The sequence below is a fragment of the Oncorhynchus clarkii genome, chromosome 1, assembly GCF_045791955.1.
Source record: "Oncorhynchus clarkii lewisi isolate Uvic-CL-2024 chromosome 1, UVic_Ocla_1.0, whole genome shotgun sequence".
Classification (NCBI taxonomy): Eukaryota; Metazoa; Chordata; class Actinopteri; order Salmoniformes; family Salmonidae; genus Oncorhynchus; species Oncorhynchus clarkii.
The window spans coordinates 34,445,696-34,468,257 of NC_092147.1; the positions used below are offsets into that span (position 1 = coordinate 34,445,696).

Sequence of the window (22,562 nt, forward strand, 5' to 3'; positions counted from 1 at the left end):
TTGAGGGTCAATATGGCGGATGATTTGTTGACTACCCTCACCACCTGGGGGCAACCATTCAGGTAGTCCAGAATTCAGTTGCAGAAGATGTTTAATCCTAGGGTTCTTAGCGTAGTGATGAGCTTGGAGGGCACAATTGTGTTGAACGCTGAGCTGTAGTCAATGAACAAGGGTGGGAACCAGGGTGTCTAGGATAATGGTGTTGATGTGAGCCTTTCAAAGGTTTTCATGGCTACAGATGAAAGTGCTACAGGGCGATAGTCATTTAGACAGTGTCATGACTGTCCTGTGAGGATCAGACGGGGTCAGATCAGATGGGTGGGTGACAGTAACCAGACCTCTCTCTCCCTGACAGAGGGGAGAGAGGAGTACAATAGAGATTGCGTCCTCTGTGGATCTGTTAGGGCGGTATGCAAATTGGATGGGAGAGAGGGGGAGCTGCTGGATGGTCGACCATACACACTCGGTAGTAAATTTAAGCAGGAGAGAACTCTCTCTCTGCTCTTTAGTAGCAACCAAGGGAATGTCTTTGTTCAGACACTTTTTCCCGCCCAAAACTCTAAGTCCAAAAGTGGGTAACGGAACAATAATTCTAACATAGGGGATTTGGGAAATTGTCAGCGGGGAAAAGTAGAAAATGAATGTAACTTGGAAAGGATACCCCTTAATCTGTCAAGTTTTCATCCAATATGATGTGAATAGAATGTGAAGAATGATGAAAGTATTTTAAGATAGGAATGTGATTTTAGTTTTCTAATGAGATGATCGTTTTTGATATCCTTTGTACAGTAACTAGCCACGCCCCGAGTGAGGTCAGAGAGCTTGTCAGCATGACAGAATGACCCTTTTTACCGAGAGTGCATAAAGGCTTGGAAGAGGAATCAACCTTCAGACCAGAAAAGTGTTATGTTGGAAATGGTTAAAGCTTTCAACCTCAACACGAGGTGAAGAAATAAACTCACCTTCCTTTAGATCAGAGAGATGAAGAGCTGCAGCTCATGTCCATCATGGTCCGAATCCTGAATACCAACATGAGGAGGAAGAGGCGAGAAGCTCACCTCAGATAATCACTGGGACAGCTGATTAGCTGTCCTACGTCAGATATTGAGAAAAGAGAATCTAAACGACTATCCTACTATCACCAATGGGAACCATCAACATGGCTGGTTATCTTCCAGAGTGAACAAAAGTAGAGGATGGGAAAGGGAAGACCCCTTTCGGACAATCAGAGCCTTACAAGCATGCCGCTGAAAGGCCAAACAAACATTATTCCGAAGGACGGCTAGCTCAGACAGAGAAACAGCGAACGGCATTCAAACACGTAAATACAATCATGATGTCTTATTCCAAACGGGCGGTGGTTTATGTGCAAGGTATATGATTAATGTGAGGACAGTCCTAGAATGTATCCATGGTAAATGTCCTTTCTCTCTCTCTCTCTCTCTCTCTCTCTCTCTCTCTCTCTCTCTCTCTGTCTCCCCCTCTCCATCTCAGTGTAATAAACCGTCATATTTTGTCAGTCCACTATGGATCTTTGTCTCATGTAAAGGGTGTATGTGTATTCTGTTATTATTTAGTTAGTTAATAAACAAATCATTAAATCAATTTGTGTAGTACTGAATAATGAGCAAAGCTGGGCGTTTTGCAGATCAAAGAAGGTTACGATGTTCAGAATGAGAATTGATAAGAGGTTATGATTAATATGTTGACTGTTTTATGGATGTTATAGGTGAATTCGGGAGAAGGTAACTCTCTCAACAACTTCTTCCGTGGTGCCCCAAATCCTAGTTAATTGTTACATGATTGTGTCGTGTGATTACTATCATTAAATTGAAGACTTTTTATTAAAGTTTCTCTGTAATTAGTATTACGCGATCAACTGATTAATCATGTAACAGTAATTAACTAGGAAGTCGGGGCACCAATGAATAATATTCAGATTACAAAGTTATCATTTCCTAAAATAACTTCATAGATATTTTATCTGATCAATTAGTCTTCGAATTAATGAATTATTTACTTTACTTCACGTTAGTCTCATTCCAAACATCGTAAATTGTTGGTTATCTGCACAAACCCAGTCTTCACTATGAGTCATCCATACATCAATTGTCTTAAATCATTTATTTATTACTAACTAAGTAATTCACAGAAATGCATAAAAAACAGTAAATATGGTTACAAGAAATGATAGGAGAATGTGCCCTAGTGGGCTAAACCGGCATGGCGGCTTGTTAGACAAAAAGGGAAGTTGGGGTCGACTAAGAAGTCACTGCAGAGTGATAATTATAACAATTGAAATGCTAATCCTTTGCACATGAATGCTCACTCATTCGGGAACAGTTGCAATCAATATATATATTTACGCTCAGTGTGTCATCTTGATCGCTGGTGAAAAGTTTTTTCTTTTGTAGAATTGTCTGTCTCTCTCCCTCTCTCTCTCTCTCTCTGTCGTGGTTATAGTGGATAGTTCAGAGTGACATTCATTCGTTTCGTTATAGAATGAATGTTTCGGCGGTTGTTGTTCTTCGCGTTCACTGACACCGAATTCCTAGATGCAGACTAGTAATTAATATCAAAGACTTGTTCTTATTCTGTCGGTATCGATAGTCTAAGAGTTTAACCAAGTGGTATGGTTAAAAGATTCAGCAAGGGTCTACAAACTTTGTCCTCTCCTAATGGAGAAAAACATGGTCTGGTGATAATTTCTCAAAGTTGGGTTTTATTCGGAATTGCATAAAAGGGCTGTCCCAGGACGCCTGACCCTAACTGGGCTCAGGGGCGGTCCTCTGATTTAGTTAACTCCAATTCCCTTTTTGAGTTTTCCTTCATTAAACAGTCCAAAATCACATTGTAAAATTGTGTAAACAGTATAATACTCATTCATGTTATACTACAATTAGCTGTAAAACCTCATATCTGAGGCTATTATATAAACAGCATTATGGTAATGTGGCCACACTGTTTCCCATGAGCTTCCCCAAGTTGTAACAAACGGACCAGTTCGTAGATGGATTCTTCACCGATCTTTTATACTTTCTCCGGAACATTGAAATTGTTCGTACCTCAAGTTCTGTGAGGTGGAAGAAATTCCTTTGTGCTATATGAAAATTTACTCTGCCTCTTATACTATGTGCCCATGTGGCAGGGTCTTCTCAGGAATTTACGAGCTCTCTCTGACCACAGCAGCCTAGTGGAAGGAGGCAAGGGGGAGGCAGGGAGAGGGGGATGGGGCTTGCTATACCCAAAGAGGGCAACGTCATGACATACCGCCCCTGGTGATTTGGATCTTGTTTGTCCTGCAAGTTACAAATCAACATAAAATCATGAACACGTGATGTCCTGTTTGTAGATCCTCGTTGCAGTCCCCTCTGGTGGTTGAACTTGGTAGGCTTCTCTGAAAGCGGAGCAGTCCACCACAAGGATGGCAGTTGATGTCCGGTTGGTGATCGCCGTTGCGGTCACTTCTAGTGATGTACCTTGGTAGGTTCCCTGGAAGCTGCAAAGTACCGCCGGGAGGGCCAGGGGATGTCCTGGTTTGTGATCGCCGTTGCGGTCCCCCCCTCTTGTGGTTTACCTTGGTAGGCTCTCTGACAGCGGGGCATGCCGCCACAAGGATGGGCCGTGGGTGTCTGGATTTGAGGTCGCCGTTCCGGACCCGTAGTCTAGTCGTCGACCAGACAGGAAGATCTGGGCAGTAACTTAGGCAGATGTTAACAACGCACACTCATGAAATATATATAATTACATTCATTCCCCAATGAGCGGAGTTGTGGCACTAAGTGATGGTTGTATGGGGACTTTGTTTATGGCTCTATCACTTCCTAGGTGTCAAATGAACTGAACCGAAAAGGAATGAAAGCATAAACAAAAGATATACAAAATATAGTTCTCACACAAAGGACTGTATTCTATATGCGTCCAATGTTCTGGCAAAATGACTATCATGGCATTGTCTCTAATGCCATATCTATGGTTTTCCTACTTGGTGTGTTGCTTAGGAACTATCCTAAGTTGATAACTATATTATAGGTTTACAGCTGTAAGGTACTAGTTTTGGGCAGTCTACAGGGATGACCTATGGACTTCTGGGAAGAAAACTGGTGAATGCTGTAGAGTCAAAGGCCTAGAAGTAAATGTTCAACTTTACTAAGGCTGGTAATTTGCTTGGACCCTTAAGTGATCCTAGCATAAATCCTAGTTGGATGTTCCGTTGCGCATGTGCGTTTATGCTTACACAAGCGTGCATGTCAAGGGAAGAAAACCAAGTATCCTGGCAGACTACAACTTGTTCAGTATGAGTTTTGCGTAGTCAAGTAATTTTCAGGTCAATGCCTGGATGTCAGTCAGAATTGATGTCGTGGGAGTCTGTAGTAGTTTTTACTACAAGTCACTGTGTCTTCCACTATTGTAGTGGTGATAGGTATGGAGTCTATTTCATAGCTATGTTATCCACGGAGGAGCTAACCTCACGAAATAAGTACTCTTTAAGTATTGGACCAGTCGTACGTGGTATGATCATGGTTAATGACTTCTAATAATTTTATTCCTGATTGAAGGATTCTATTAGTGACATGTGTGTTAACCATTGGAAGAGTGCACTGGAGATTCCCTTCCACGTGTTGCACTCTGAGTGACTCCTATGTTGCTGTTGTCAAGGGTAATTTGATTGGTTAGGTCTCTAACCTTCTTACTGATTATAGCTAGACTGACTGTCGCTGGTATTGGTACTGGTGCTCAAAGGGACTAGTTATCCTACCGATTTATTCTGAAATATTATACTACCAGAACACATGATTGGAGCATTTTACTAGTTGTATTGTAGTGGCTACTACACATGACAAGGAATGATTATTGTTGCCATTTGTTTTGGAGGTGGACAAGTCCACTGGACTTCCTTTATGACCAGTGTGGTACACCTCAGTGCTATCTTAGATATGTTCTAAGATAATCCCCATATAGGGGCCTGTCTGCTCCTCACTATTCTCATAGGGGAGTTTACAACTAGATTTGATTTATGCTCTGGCGGCCTCGTACGGTGTTGTCCGCAGTCTCGACCCGCCCACCGGCCTCGATGAGGCTCATCATGGGTCTGGGTTACTATTCCCCCCCTTTGTGTCTCCGGACCCCACCACCAGCGGGTGGTGTTGGTGTCCGAGGCACAAACGAAAAGGTCGGACCCTATGTACGAGTTGTCAGCGGCCGCGTTATGAGAATGGCTGTAACCTTTCAACCAAATCTCCTGGTGTTTGTGCTTCAACACCCTCAGGGCTGTAGAGGCATGTCATTCACCACCGCGTCCGCGTGTGGCAACCTCTTCAGTACCTGCGAACTGAGACGAGGATATCGGTCTGTGATATCGCAAAGTGTTTCACCAGTGGGAGTCATCGGGTCAGTTGCTGGACTGACGCCATTAGTGTCATTGTAAGGGGTGACAGTCCCCAACAAAGCGGAAGGTGTATCATCGGAAGCAGAGTATACTATGCTCATCAATGTTTTTCTTGCTGAGACAGCCGCAGTGCTTGCGGAAGTGTCCGACGGGCAAGAGGAGTTCATCTCAACTACCGTATTGCACGACTGCAAGGAGGAGGGAAGTTGCTCATTCACAGAGACAGCTGGCTCGAAATAATGAAAAGAATGGTCAATCAAGTTGGCTGATGGAATGTGTCGAGATATCGTAATATCTCCTTGGATCGGATTCTGCCCCAAGAGGTTTCTAAACATATTTTTCCAGAGGGGTGCTTTCAACAGATACCCCTCGTGAATGACTGCGTTGCAGCTAGCGTTAGGGGGAGACAGTGTGGTCAGTTGAGAAGGCACCGAGGCCTGTGACCATACCTGGTTAGTTTTCCAATCCATCAATGGGAGTAAACGATCCATCAAGTCTGCGCCAAGTAGCAGGGTTACAGTTTCGAGGCTGGTAACATACACAGGGTGAACGAGCGATAAGTCCTTGAAGTGTAGTTTCAGCATGACTCTCAATGTGAGAGGCGAGGTAGTCTGAGTGAGTCCTGGAAGTGTAGTGCCGCATCGTTCCACTTTTAACCAACGTTTAGTTGGCTTCAAAGCCCTTCTGAGATCATCGAACAAGGTTTGAGAGATGAGTGATATTGTCGCACACGAATCAATTGGCGCCTGACAAGTTAAGCAGTCCTCCAGGACCGTTTCCAGGTATGGCTGATTAGATTCGTGGTTAGTGGACATATTCCCCACAAAATGGAGTGGTCGTTCGCAACGACGTGATGTGCCATTTCTGTTCAAGGTGGAAGCAGATTGACTTTTCCGATTTTGAGTGGGCTTGGCTTTAACGAAGTGTTTGACCTTTTTCTTCACCACCTTTGTATCAGAGTCCATAGACAAAGCCCGGGGGCTTGTTTCTTGATCAAGCGGGCCCTGGATAGGGTCTTGAATGAGAGCGGGAGAAATTAGAACTTTAACGTCCTTGCTATGGGTGTTAATTCCTGTGGACCTGGTGTCCGGTAATTCCCTGACTAGTCCTTGTGACTTATCTTTTACCCTTTTCTCAAATTGTTCTTGCTTTAGTTCTTCCTGTAGTGGAACTTCTGGAGAACATTGGTCTACGTTTTGTTCGTCCTTCACCCCTCTGTTACCCTTGTGCTCTGACACTTTGTGTGGGTTGGGTGCAGGAACGTAGTGAACAGGTCGATTGTAGCCGTAGTCATGTTGATGGCGACGTACTTTACAGTTATTTCGACCGCGGAGGTTATTGGAATCATGGTTTCATGGTAGAAACTGTTGTTGCGCGTCATCTCTCAACGCTCCAATACCTGATAATGCACCCTCTAACTGGAGTGAGTGCTCCTGGTCGAACTTCAAAACCGAGTGGTCAGGGCTCTTAGCGTTGTGAACTTTTGATGCCTCAAAAGCTGTGCTTGCAAGCTCTCTGAGTTGTAAGAAAGGCAAGCCAACGTGGGTGGCAGGACCCAAGTAGGTAATGAAGGTAGGATATATGTTCGACAGGAACATTTGTTTAAAAGGTAACAGGTCTTCCATGCCTGTTTCAGTGAGTAGGCCAAAGTAAGCTGAACGAAACCTATGATAGTAAACTTGTGGGTGTTCGTTCCGAGCTTGTTTTATGGTGTTAGCCAGTGAGCTATCGTGTTTGCGAGTCACAGAACCACTGAATTCTAATGTCAAAGCTGTGGCAAGTTTAGCGTAGTCATTTAGCATGTGTTGCTGTTGTAGACGTATGAACCTTGTCATGTGTCTATTCGACGTTCGTTTCAACAAGTAAACCCTGTCAGAACCCGTAGCGTTCGGGTAGCCATCCAACGCGTCCTCTATGTCCTGCCGATGTATAGAAAATCCAGCTAGATTTATATTTATCATGTCCTTGTTCAGCACGACTCAGAGAAACATAGTGACAGGATAGTATCGAATCGAGCTCATACAGTTTATTCTCCAGTGATTCTCCACGTTCGCCAATAGAACAGAGGGTAGCGGTGATTTATCCACTCTCTGACATAGTCTCGTCAGGTATCCAGAACATGTGACTTGGGCTGAAGCCAAACCCTTCCAGTGCCTCTCACTTCATAGCGCAGTCTCCTCCAAGTGTTGAGGATTTTGGCCTGGTCCATGATAATCAATATATATTGCCTCCGACTCATTGAAGTAGAAGTCCTCATCCAAATGGAAGTTAGTGATAGCTGTTCCAATGTCCAGAAGCCATTTTCGGCCATAGGAAACGACAGCAGAAACAATATGTACAAAAAAAGTTAAGATCAGCGCCAAAAAATACACAAAATAACACAATTGGTCAAGAGCCCCAGACTGAAGGTTTTTAAAGAGCAGTTAAGGTGAGACCACTGGTCCTTATTGTGTATCTCTGTGGTCAGGGCCCCTCACCCTCAGAAGAGCAGACATCAGTTCCTAGCCCAGGGTCTCATCTTCATAACCACAGCCCTAATGAAGGTCTTTAATGGGCCTACTGCTGGCCCTAAATGCTATCTTAGCTCTGGTCAAATGGGGGTGTTAAGTACCAAAGAGGGAGAGATGAGTGAATTGTTTAATGTAACTAGCCCCCTCTGGCCTGACCTCTGATCTCTATGATAACCTGCCTGAAGGAGGGGATTGGCTCTGGGTGCAGCTAGGCTCTGTCCAATGGTCATTAGGTCTTTATTGGCCATACCGGGACAGGAACTTGTACAGGAACTGGAACAAAACGGTTGATATGTGTGTATAAGTGGTCACGACACCAGAATGTTGACTTTGATACAGATACTAGGTTTAGTATCCCGATTCTCGATACCATCACAATTCTCAATACAACAATTATACCAAAATGATACCACGGCAAAAAAGCATACAGTAAAACTTTAATTAAACGCAGTCTCAAATAGCCGCCTGTCCCTTTTAATAGCTGGGCACTGGCACACATTTCAGGAAATAAACGCCTGTTTCAAATAAACGCTGGGTCTAAATGAATTGTTTATGAGGTTTAATGTTTTGTTACATTAAATAATTCAGTAATGATGCTAAAAAATGATGCTAATCATACATTTTTATCGCCAGTAAGAAACTACTAGCCATTGGCTGCTAACAGCTGAGAACTGCTAGCTAACAGGTAAGTACAAAAAATAGTCAACAACTTTTGGAGTACAGAACCCAACAAATGGAAGATCACCCTCTAGTGGCGAAAGTAAGGACTACAGAAAATACACAGACAGCGTGGAATATTTATTATCAAGGATTATTATTACAAAATAAATAAAAAATTCAGCATACTTAGACAAAATAAATGTGACACAATGTGTAAATGATAACACATTAGTGCATGAAATTAAGACATTTATTAAAATGCTGTAAGTGAATGCTGGAATTAAACAATTAAACATGCAAATGAGCAAAAGCTAAGTGCATTAAGGAAATAGACCCCGGGCTGAAATAGAAGCCTGTTTCTAATAAGCACCTGTTGTGTTCAGTGATGTAAGCAAATAAACGCCCGGGCTATTAATTTAGGTTTTACAGTATTAACCAACGTCTCAGAATGGTACTTGAACTTTAACTCATTGGATTTTTTTACATCAATATTTTTCAGAGACAGCCATGTACAGCTTAATGAATCAATTAAATAAATCATAGAATCACTTTGACTTTGTTTATACCAATCTAACTACATAACAACAAAACGTTAATAATTTATTTGAATGGTAAATCTGTTGATAAACTGGGTAAATCAAGATGTAGCCCAGGCCTACTCACTATATACAGGTGAAGGCATATTCAATAGGAGTGTGTGAATGCACTTAGTTATTGAGCTAATTGTGGCTGATTTCATGGGGCTACAGATGACAAACAATCCCTTCCATTTGGGACAGCATGAGTGGGGAGCTAACATGATGCTGCCAAGGCTAAGTCTAAGTTGAGCCGTCACAGTGCTTTCGCTCTATAAAGGGGACATCAGATGCGATGATAGACAGACTTGATCCGTGAGACAAATAATTCAGAAAGTAACACAAATCCTAGTACCGAACCGTTTTTCATGTTCTAGTATCAAGAAAGTACAGACGTTTTGGTGTACCGTGCAACACTAGAGTGTATTGTGTGTGTGTGCATATGTGTGTTTGTCAGTGGCATGTACTCATGGATACAAAGGGCAACAAGGCATCCCCAAAAAATGTAACAATAAAAAAGGAAAAAAACAAAATAATGTAACTTTCGCCTCTCTGTGTTTCATAATTGTCCTTCAATTCGAAAAAGGCTGAATGTGCTGTACACTGCCAGTCAAAAGTTTTAGAACACCTCCTCATTCAAGGGTTTTTCTTTATTTTTACAATTTTCTACATTGTAGAATAATAATGAAGCAATCAAAACTATGAAATAACACACATGGAATCATGTAGTAACCAAAAAAGTGTAAAACAAATCAAAATATATTTTATATTTGAGATTCTTCCTTGATGACAGCTTTGCACACTCTTGGCATTCTCTCAACCAGCTTCACCTGAAATGTTTTTTCAACAATCTTGAAGGAGTTCCAACATATGCTGAGCACTTGTTGGCTGCTTTTCCTTCACTCTGCACTCCGACTCATCCCAAACCATCTCAATTTGGTTTAGGTCGGGGGATTGTGGAGGCCAGGTCATCTGATGCAGCACTCCATCACTCTCCTCCTTGGTTAAATAGCCCTTACACAGCTTGAAGGTGTGTTGGGTCATTGTCTTGTTGGAAAAACAAAGGATAGTCCCACTAAGGCCAATCCAGATGGGATGGCGTATCACTGCAGAATGCTGTGGTAGCCATGCTGGTTAAGTGTGCCTTGAATTCTAAATAAATCACAGACAGTGTCACCAGCAAAGCACCCCCACACCATAACACCTCCTCCTCCATGCTTTACGGTGGAAAATACACATGTGGAGATCATCCGTTCACCTACTCTGCGTCTCACAAAGACACGGCGGTTGGAACCAAAAATCTCCAATTTGGTCTAATGTCCATTTCTCATGTTTCTTGGCCCAAGCAAGTCTCTTCTTATTATTGGTGTTATTTAGTAGTGGTGACTTTGCAGCATTTCAACCATTAAGTCCTGATTCACGTAGTCTCTTCTAAACAGTTGATGTTGAGATGTGTCGGCTACTTGAACTCTGTGAAGCATTTATTTGGGCTGCAATTTCTAAGGCTGGTAACTCTAATGAACGTATCCTCTGCAGCAGAGGTAACTCTGGGTCTTCCATTCCTGTGACAGTCCTCATGAGAGCCAGTTTCATCATAGCACTTGATGGTTTTTGCTACTGCACTTGAAGAAACTTTCAAAGTTCTTGAAATGTTCAGTATTGACTGACTTTCATGTCTTAGAGTTGTCATGACGTTGCCCTGTTGGGTGAGGTTTATCACCCCCCCATAAATACCTTTCTCCCTTTTCTCTCCACTCTACATAATGGACTCTTGGAAAGCCCTGTGTTACCACAGAAAAAGTATGGTAATATCAAAAGGTTTGGGAATGAAACAATATTTCCCTTTCTCAACCAGTTGAAAGTGTCCGTTGGTACTTAAAGAATATGACGTCAGATTAGTCGCTGTCTGGGACATTATATCTGATAGGAAGACATAAATTGTATCTTGGAAAGTCTGCACATTCTAGTTATCAGATTCACATGCAATTTAAACATTTAAATATGAAACTATTTGTGAAAAGTTTAAATGTAATTTTAGCCTCCTGAATAAGATATTTGTTTCATAGTAAAACGTAGGCCCACTCAGTGGCCCCGCCCAAGTGAACGTACATTGGTTGACAACTATGAAACACACCCTTCTCTTCCCCAGTACAAAAGCCCGTTGACGGAAGTCAAACTCAGTTCCCGATGACGTGAGGACTGGTGTCCATATTTTTAAAAGGGTTCATTTCAACTACAACCTAATGAATTTAACATTTAGTTCCAGAAATGTTAGGACTGTTTAAAATGGTGAATTTCAATGTGGAGGTGACGATCACCACACTGGAATGGTGATCTGATTAATGGTGATCTGCAAGCTGATTATGGCAACTTGGTATGAACTTTGAATGATTATTCACTAAAGAAGTGATACATCCTAGACATTGAGTTATCAGCTGCAGCTGTAAACATAGGTGGCCTAGGAAAGGACAGATAATCTCAGAAGAATGACAGGGTACTTTAACGTATCCACTCTACAACACTACGACCAGAAAGATTCTTCAAAGGACAATGGTGATCTCTGCTGGGTAAACCAGTCTTCTATCTTCGACCCATCTACCAAAGCGTAGCTCAAAGTAAATATATACATATATAGTATTTTCCTGTTCTTGACATAATATGGACTTGGTTTTAAACAAATAAGCTATTTTCTGTATACCCCTTTGCTACCCCTTTGCTACGAAGCCCCTAAATAAGATCTGGTGCAACCAATTACTTTCAGAAGTCACATAATTAGTTAAACAAAGTCCACCTGTGTGCAATCTAAGTGTAACATGATCTGTCACATGATCTCAGTATATATATATATATATATATATATATATATATATGTATATATATATACACCTGTTCTGAAAGGCCCCAGAGTCTGCAACACCAATTAAGAAGGGGCACAACCAAGCAAGCAGCAGTATGAAGACCAAGGAGCTCTCCAAACAGGTCAGAGATAAAGTTGTGGAGAAGTACAGATCAGGGTTGGGTTATAAAAAAATATCGGAAACTTTGGACATCCCACGGAGCACCATTAAATCCATTATTAAAAAATTTAAAGAATGTGGCACCACAACAAACCTGCCAAGAGATGGCTGCCCACCAAAACTCACAGACCAGGCAAGGAGGGCATTAATCAGAGAGGCAACAAAGAGACCAAAGATAACCCTGAAGGAGCTGAAAAGCTCCACAGCGGAGATTGGAGTATCTGTCCATAGGACCGCTTTAAGCCGTACACTCCACTGTGCTGGGCTTTACGGAAGAGTGTCCAGAAAAAAAGCCATTGCTTAAAAAAAGAAACAAGCAAATACTTTTGGTGTTTGCCAAAAGGCATGTGGGAGACTCCCCAAACATATTGAAGACGGTACTCTGGTCAGATGAAACTAAAATTGAGCTTTTTGGCCATCAAGGAAACGCTATGTCTGGCGCAAACCCAACACCTCTCATCACCCCGAGAACACTTCACGCAGTGAAGCATGTTGGTGGCAGCATCATGCTGTGGGGATGTTTTTCACCGGCAGGGACTGGGAAACTGGTCAGAATTGAAGGAATGATGGATGGGGCTAAATACAGGAAAATTCTTGAGGGAAACCGGTTTCAGTCTTCCAGAGATTTGAGACTGGGACAGAGGTTCACCTTCCAGCAGGACAATGACCCTCAGCATACTGCTAAAGCAACACTCGAGTGGTTTAAGGGGAAACATTTAAATGTCTTGGAATGGCCTAGCCAAAGCCCAGACCTCAATTCATTTGAGAATCTGTGGTATGACTTAAAGATTGCTGTACACCAGCGGAACCCATTCAACTTGAAGGAGCTGGAAAAGTTTTGCCTTCAGCAAAAATCCCAGTGGCTAGATGTGCCAAGCTTATAGAGACATACCCCAAGAGACTTGCGGCTGTAATTGCTGCAAAAGGTGGCTCTACATATTATTGACTTTAGGGGGGGTGAATAGTTATTCATGCTCAAGTTTACAGGGTTTTTTTGTCTTATTTCTTGTTTGTTTCACAAGAAAAAATATGTTGCATCTTCAAAATGGTGGGCATGTTGTGTAAATCTAATGACATAACCCTCCCCCCAAAAATCTATTTTAATTCCAGGTTGTAATGCAACAACATTTGAAAAATGCCAAGGGGGTGAATACTTTCTCAAGCCACTGTATATGTTTTGTGCTTCAAGACATTAATTCTGTAATAGAGTTGGTACATTCAGAAAGCTTGAACTGTGCCATTCACAGCCTCTCCTCTTCTCTCCCCTCCACTTTGCTTCACTCCGCTCCTCTCTGCTCTCCTGTTCTGATGAGAATGAATGTACTCTGACATCCCCCGGGGACTCCCCCACTACCCTCACCACCACCCCTAATGAAGAAATACAGCCTGGCCAAAAACACAGAGGGAGAGAGGTAAGAAAAAGAGGAGGATTGAGGGAGAGAGAGAGAGGAGTACAAAGAGAAAGGACGAGAGAAGGGGAAAAATAAGGAGTACAGGGAGGGAGAGATTGTAAGATATAGAGATGGGGAGAGAGAGAAAGACAAGAGAGAAAAGAGATGGAGAAAAGGGCTACATAGAGGGAAATAGAGGGAGGTATAAAGAGAAGGTGAGAGAAAAGGGAAGAGAAAGGGACGGGTTCTCTCTCAGTATGGATCACTGGTCCCAGACATCTCCTGACTTATGGGTTAATATGCCTCTACCATTAAGCACCATCACACTCTGATCACAGAGCAAAGGACAGGTCACTCACTACTACTACTGGTCTGGTCCCCATTCCTCCACTTCAGAAGAGGCTGTGGGTGCAGGAGAGCTGGGGAAGCAGGGGGGTGCTTGGGCAAGGGTTAAGTGTAGGGGGGGGGCGTATGGTGTGTGGAACAGGAGACCCCGGCTTGGTGGGTTGGAGGAGTTGCTGGGGATGGAGTATAAGGAGGGGGTCTGAGGAGACAGGAGGTGGGCATGGGGTAAGGGAAGGCTGTGGAAGGGTTTGGCTGCAGCCCAAGTCACATGGCCTGGATGGCCATACCCTGCCCCAGGGCAGCCAGGGGCAATGACAGCCCTAAAACTCCCCTAGGACCAGCAATACACCCTGTGCACAAACGTAAACACACACAGAATATGAGCATGACTGCAAGAACAGAACGTGACCCCAAGACTGCAACAGAGTGACGACACACACGCCCTAAACGCTGACCACCACAGAATAAGTGTTACAAAGTCTCTTGTGGAGCAATGTCATCCACACACATCGCATGGACGTACGTGCCCATATGGTGTCCGACAGAGGCCCATGGTCAGGATGTCCTGTGTGACTGTCGGTATGAAAGTGTGTGAGTAGGTGACTCAAACTAATACCAACTGTGGCTCGGTCTCAAATAGCCTTGCATTGTGGGTAGCTCAGGTTACACATCCTCTGTTTTCACTTATCCTTTTCTAATCTCCTCTGACACACACACACACACACTAAGACAGACAGACAGTATGAGAGCACTAAGAGCAGAGGGAATAAGCCAAATTAAAGTGTTATTAGGGCAACGAAGACTGTGTGTGTGCATGTGTGTAATGACAGCAACATCGGGGGAGATAAAACCCTAAGGGTAGGAGAATAATGACTGATATGCACAGACCTCAAATGACAGACTTCATTATGTCTAACTCATCTGGGCATGTACTATACTGCATCAAGCATGAGGGAGTTAACTGCTCTGAAAAGAACACTAATGATCTTAGTTTTTTTCAATTGTTTAAGCACAATTTTGAAAACAGGGCCCGGTTTGTCAAAACACTACACACAATTAGCACAACCCTACACCAAAGTAGCACAACACCTCAGATCATTTGCAAAATGGAACACTTGTCAAAACTATACACGACTTCATACAAATAATATTTTGTTACCATACGAAACACACACATTTCATATGACTTCAATCTTTTTCAACCAGTTACACACTGCTGTTGCTAACCTAAAACACTTTTAGCAAGTCTAATTGTCAGTGATTAGAGTGCTGTAAATGAAGTACACAGAGAAAGTACAACTATACAAACACTACACAAGACCAATGCTGCAGACTGAGGAAAACATAATCTATTTCTCTCCATATTCCCAAATCAGTCAACATGTCAACATGGAGAATCACAACCAAACATGTCCCAGTTTTCATGCTACTACAGTAGTGTGCATAACACTGTTAGCTCAGCAAACAGACAAACAAAATACCGTATCCAGTACAGGTTACAATTAGATGTAACAGTAAACAGTAAACAACAAACATAAAAAATTATCTGGAAAAAAAATGACAATATATTGTACAGAAAATACTACAGTAAACATACTATACATTATCTCTTCGCCTAGCTGGATCTGGCCAGAGAATATCATCAACATCACAAGCAATATCGTCATTAGCAAGACAACGCGGGAAGAACAGTCTAGAATGTCGAATCCATCTTTGCACAGCTGCGGTGTCGACTTGGTCACAGGCGTCCTCCAAGGCCTGAATGAGGGGTACCTGAGCCTGGGGCTGGAGATCGTAAACCTTCCTGGCCTGAATGAGGGGTACCTGAGCCTGGGGCTGGAGATCGTAAACCTTCCTGGCCTGAATGAGGGGTACCTGAGCCTGGGGCTGGAGATCGTAAACCTTCCACCGCCATGCAGAGAACAACTCTTCGATAGGGTTTAGAAACGGAGAGTATGGTGGAAGGTATAGTACTGTCATCTGTGGATGGTGTTGAAACCAGTTCTGGACCAAAGCAGAGCGGTGGAATGACACATTGTCCCAGATGACCGTGTATTGCATCTGGTGCATTTCATTACCTGCGGTGACGATGTGGTGGTCCAAAAATGCGAGAATGTGAGGTGTGTTGTAAGGGCCCATGTTGGCATGACGGAGGACAACCCCAAGCTGTGAAATGGCAGCGCAAAGGGTGATGTTACCTGTTGCCCTGGGACATTGATTATAGCCCTGTGGCCAATGATATTTCTGCCTCTCCTTCTTGCTTTTGTGAGGTTGAACCCTGCCTCATCAATATACTGTATATGAATTCATGCAGGATTTCTTCAGCATCCATCTGCAAAACTCCCTGAAATACAGTGAAAGACAAGATTGTGTAGTTCAGGATAGGTTCTAGTATACAGTCAATGTAAAGAAGTAATGTGTGCAGTATGCAACATCAGTGCTAAAGTGAACAATACAAACCTCCACATACACATGCCGCAGCCGTTTGACCCTCTCTGAATTCTGCTCAAAAGGCACTCGATAAAGTTGTTTCATTTGAACCTGATGACTTTTCAGGATGCGTGCCAGTGTTGACTGATGGACATTATTGAAAATGGCATGGTCACCGATAATGTTGGCTTGAACTTCTCAGCCTGATAGCATTATTGGCCAAAACCATGTTTATTATCTCTCTCTCTTGTTCTTGCGTGAATATGGGCCCCCTTCCTCCTTGTCGTTCCCGACCCTCAATCCTATGTAGAGTATAATACATGTAACTTACTGTACAATGTCTCAGGAAGGGGTATCACAAGTGCTGATATGGTGCATACAATAAGCGGCTAATAACTGTAACTATAGACAGATCTTCTTGTACCTGTTTTCCTGTCGAAAAGTCCTTATGACAGATGCCACTGTATATCTCAAATCAAATCAAATCAAATTTTATTTGTCACATACACATGGTTAGCAGATGTTAATGCGAGTGTAGCGAAATGCTTGTGCTTCTAGTTCCGACAATGCAGTAATAACCAACAAGTAATCTAACTAACAATTCCAAAACTACTGTCTTGTACACAGTGTGAGGGGATAAAGAATATGTACATAAGGATATATGAATGAGTGATGGTACAGAGCAGCATAGGCAGATACAGTAGATGGTATCGAGTACAGTATATACATATGAGATGAGTATGTAAACAAAGTGGCATAGTTAAAGTGGCTAGTGATACATGTATTACATAAGGATACAGTCGATGATATAGAGTACAGTATATACGTATGCATATGAGATGAATAATGTAGGGTAAGTAACATTATATAAGGTAGCATTGTTTAAAGTGGCTAGTGATATATTTACATCATTTCCCATCAATTCCCATTATTAAAGTGGCTGGAGTTGAGTCAGTGTCAGTGTGTTGGCAGCAGCCACTCAATGTTAGTGGTGGCTGTTTAACAGTCTGATAGCCTTGAGATAGAAGCTGTTTTTCAGTCTCTCGGTCCCAGCTTTGATGCACCTGTACTGACCTCGCCTTCTGGATGATAGCGGGGTGAACAGGCAGTGGCTCGGGTGGTTGATGTCCTTGATGATCTTTATGGCCTTCCTGTGACATCGGGTGGTGTAGGTGTCCTGGAGGGCAGGTAGTTTGCCCCCGGTGATGCGTTGTGCAGACCTCACTACCCTCTGGAGAGCCTTACGGTTGAGGGCGGAGCAGTTGCCGTACCAGGCGGTGATACAGCCCGCCAGGATGCTCTCGATTGTGCATCTGTAGAAGTTTGTGAGTGCTTTTGGTGACAAGCCGAATTTCTTCAGCCTCCTGAGGTTGAAGAGGCGCTGCTGCGCCTTCTTCACAATGCTGTCTGTGTGAGTGGACCAATTCAGTTTGTCTGTGATGTGTATGCCGAGGAACTTAAAACTTGCTACCCTCTCCACTACTGTTCCATCGATGTGGATAGGGGGGTCTGCTAAGATTTGGCTGAACTCTCAGTCCAGCCTCCCTCAGCGTCAATCCGTGGTTCACAACATTGTCCACTAGTGTTGCACGAATGTCATTTGATAAGTTTGGTCCTCTTCTTCTTTGTGCATGTTCTCCTCCTGCTTCAGGTCTTCGTCGACCTCTGGCTCGGCCTCTACCTCCTTCTCCTCCTCTGTGTAGTCCTTCTCCTCCTCTGTGTAGTCCTTCTCCTCCTCTGTGTACTCCTTCTCCTCCTCTGTGTAGTCCTTCTCCTCCTCTGTGTACTCCTTCTCCTCCTCTGTGTACTCCTCCTCCTCCTCTGTGTACTCCTCCTCCTCCTCTGTGTACTCATTCTCCTCCTCTGTGTACTCCTTCTCTTCCTCTGTGTACTCCTCCTCTCACCCTCACTCTTCTTCTGACTCCTTCCATTTTGGTTGAAGGCAGGTGAACCTACCTGCTGCATTTTTATAGTGCTTAAACCTGATTGGTGTGTCTACAATTTAGCAATCATGTGTTTGTGCACCTGATGGCTGTGTTAAACAGATTGGCTCATAGGTGTGGTAATTTGACAGTCAGTGCTTTGGAATTGCAAGGAAGTGACATAATGATATACTTCTGTGTCTGATGTATACAAGTGTGTTTAGTGTTTTGCAAATCACTGTGTGTAATGTTTTGCAAATAGTGTGAAGCTGACAATGTGCTTACAGTTGTGCAAATCTAGCCTTGTGTTTTGCTCCTTGAGTGTAAGGTTTTGCTAATTGTGGGAAAAGTTCAATTTTAGTGTGTTAGCAATCGTAAAAAAACTGTAAGCAAAACCTAAGTATGGATTTATTTTCTTAGCGGTCCAAACCAGGCGATCAGGCTGCTTTCTGTTTTTGAAGACACCTGGGGCGATGATATTGCTACAGTATAGCTGATTTGTATTGGAATAAACAAAAACAACCACAGAGTAGGAGAATGGGACAGACAGGTTTATAGTGAGAGGGGTGGGGTGGAGAGTTGTGTACTTACAGTTTCTTGGCCTTGAATGAGTCAGCGAACTCTGACACGGTGGAGAGAGGTCAGGTCCAACCTCATGGCCTCCACCCTGGCCTTGTTCTGCAAAGAGAACAAACACAACACATCATCATGGCCATCCTCATCATGACTCCACGACATATTGAGAATCAGTCACACACATACACACACACTAGCTCCTGGTCTGCCTCCCATAAATCAGAAGCAGACATTTAGATTGACATCAGCTGATGTTGAGGTAGACCAGACAGTGTGCAGATGTCTGCAAATCTGATGAGACATCACAGCCCAACTACAGCAGACAGACACTATTATGTCTCAGGATGTCGTCTCAGGTTCACATGGTACTGCCGGTTCTGTCTGTCTGCTGCCAGAGTGTGCATGCATGTGTAGTTCATCACACACCATATGCCGGTAGACAGGAGAAGAGGAGAGTGGAGAGGAGATTAAGCGGTGAAAGATAGATTACTGTAGAGCTGAATACATAGCTGCATTTACACACTGAATACAGACTACTCATCATCTACTCTATCAGACTGGATTCAGTCTACATACACAGCTGATCCTGCCAGATATGTAGTATCATGACCAGGTATAGAACCCAGTCCTCAGCCCTGTCCCCTCACAGCAGTCACGCGTTTGTTCTTAGTGTTTTAACTCAGGACCCCTGCTCTCCATATAACATACAAGTAGGGTTATTCAGATTTCCATACCTTCATACCGTTCTGGTACCATACCGGGGTATAGGTTATTATAGACAGTGCACACAAGGGTCATTATATATCTTTCAAAACGATCCAGGAGGGGATTGATTGTCTCTGCTGTAACCAAGAAGCTTGATCTTGACATCTAGCCACTTAGCTAGTAAGTTAGCAAAACAAATGCATAGCTGGTTCCCTGAGCTGGAGACAATTAATTTGGCACAACGTGCACAGATCGGGCACTACCTGTGCAGAGCACATGCCCCTTTCCCCTTCCAGTCTTCAAAGTGGCCTTTTCGGTGGTGGTACATTTTTTTTGCTGGTTGCTGTTCTGAACCCACTGCCCGCAAGTTGTCGTTAAATTCTCATCTATGCTTCAGAACCAAAAAGTTGCGTGTCTTGATTGTTGACCAATGACCATTCATCAGCGTTGGCGCACATATCCAGGTTAGTGACCAGACAGAACTTGTTTCACTTCCTCCAGTTTTTCCTGACGAAAACAGAGCAGTCCTACGTTTATATTATCCATATAAAACACTGTTTAGAAATCTACTATGGAGGCATCTTTCCCAGAACAACAACAGGGTACCTAGGTGTTGGTGGGGTGCCATTTTTGGGGTTTGAGCACATGCCCCCAAAAGGTCTGTCTTAGGTAGTTAACTTATAGTTAGTTATAAGCACCCCCCCCCCCCCCTCCCCTCCCCAACACAATTGTTATTTTTTTGGTATTAAAATCCTTTCCGTCTGTATTTTAAAATATCCCGGTATACTGTATATATGGTATGTCACCCAAGCCTACATACAAGTACACACACGGGACCTGCAGCATGTGCAGGTGTGTGAGGTGTGTGAGTGTAGCGTGAACCAGGGAAGCGCGTGTTCCTCTCAGACCAATGGTCCGTTAGACTCATCCCTCAAGCCAGAGAAAAACACCACTCCTGGGATTCCACCGTCTGGGATTGGGAATATCAGCTATTCCTGATGCACGCGCACACACACACACTTCCCCCGCTGTTTGTCCCTGGAGAGCACTGTCAGCTCACATTACCCCAGGAAAGAGCGTTCCATGTTCCGCTCTCCGCTTCCGACTCCCCCGTCAGCCTTTTCCCACATCTCATCTCTATCCCAGGAACGTCATGAGGGAGCGTCTTTCCTTCATGCAGAGAGTAACTGTACAGGACACCACAGCAAGGACACACATGGAACAATACCCGCCAGCCAAGACAGACACGCCAAGGGTTAACAGCTCCTTCATATTTAAGGTACATTTTTCAGGAGTTTTACAATTGTATTTACTGCCCCTATAAGTATTTACACATTCACACACGCAATACACACACACATATTCAATTCTGCGACTCAAGGGTAAAATCAGGCCGGCGTAGAAGGATCTAATCTGAATGGTGCTCTTGATGTTATGATATACCATTCCAGGGCTGCTATTACACAGAGTTAAGGAGGTGATGATGGCCATTATACATGTCTGATTATAGGGAGATCGTGGATGTTTCGTATGATCTACACACAGCATTAATCACAAGTGAGAGAGTATGATCAGCTCCTTTAATGACCCTGTAAAAGTGGCACACAACAAACACACGGTCTAAACCTCCCTCGTTTCCCTTACAAGAGACTGGTTTCCTCCTGCCTAGGGAGGTTTTCCTGACCACTCATTTCTACTTGATCTATAGGGGTTTCGGCCGGGATTGCTGTTAAAACCATTTGGGACATGTATCAATATGAATACAATATGACAAATGCATCTACTCCTGTTTCTCAGTGACAGAGAAGATGTCTGAAGATCCTCAGAGAGAGAGAGAGAGAGAGAGAGAGAGAGAGAGATGGAGGAATGGAGGGGGTATGGGGGAAGGGGGGTACTGGAGCAAATTTAGCAGAGGGAGGTGAGCAGCCTGCCTCCTAACCTTCCCTCCCTCCCTCCACCTACCTGCCTACCCTCCCTATACAGATTGAAGTCTTGCGAAGAAAATAAACTTTATTGCCTGGAAAGAGGGGGAAAAGCATGTAAAAAGCATTAAAGCGATGGAGGTGAACAATTAGACAGATGGCCAGGTTTCAGAAGGAGAAAAGGGGGGAAAAGGAGAGAGGCAGAAAGAGCAAGAGAGAACATGCAGACGCAATTGTTCAGGGGTTTAACGAGGAGGCTGACAAGTCGTGGTCTCCTGAAGGGCGTTGAGGAAGTGAGAGTCAGTGAAGCTGCTCTGGTAGCACTGAGTGCACTAACGCTGACTAGGCTACACCAGGGGACGCTAGTGGACTGGTGACATGGCTACTGGCTACATACCACCTTGGACTTCTGTCAGATACTAACTCTGACTTTGGTGAAATACAAATTCTGGCTAAATTCTCAGACTTTGAAAGTATTATTCCATTGACTGGCTGAATACTAAAAACAGAATCATAAAGTCAATGCATCACCTTCCACTCAGGTTTTGGGTGGATTTAGGAGCAGACTGAGCAAGATGGTCTGGGGTCTTTCTGTCATCTGTCTGTCTGTCGGCAAAAACAGCCACATGTTGGGGACTCAAAGCACAAGGTCACCATGATGACAACACAAGCTTCAGATCCCACTCCCTCCCCCTGCCCCCCCACACCGCCCCACCCATCACCCCAGAGAACAGCTGCCTGTAACATCACTGTGACCTTTCTGACTTTCACCACATAGAGAGAGAGAGAGAGAGAGAGAGAGAGAGAGAGAGAAAGAGAGAGAGAGAGAAAGAGAGAGAGAAAGAGAGAGAGAGAGAGAGAGAGAGAGAGAGAGAGAGAGAGAGAGAGAGAGAGAGAAAGAGAAAGAGAAAGAGAGAGAGAAAGAGAGAGAGAAAGAGAGAGAGAGAGAGAGAGAGAGAGAGAGAGAGAAAGAGAAAGAGAAAGAGAATAAAGAGAGTGCGTGGGGAGACGGGGAGGAGTGAGAAAGAAAAGAGCTAGAGAGATACAGAAAGAGAGAGATCTGGGAAGAAAGAGCAATAAATGGGATGGATGGACATCAGAAATAGAGGAAGGACTAAAA

At 43.6% G+C, this 22,562-nt stretch overlaps 1 pseudogene; it reads right to left on the reverse strand.

Moving 5' to 3' along the window:
* Positions 1-22,562, reverse strand: part of LOC139383339 (WW domain-containing oxidoreductase-like) — a 255,807-nt pseudogene that overhangs the window by 147,995 nt on the left and 85,250 nt on the right.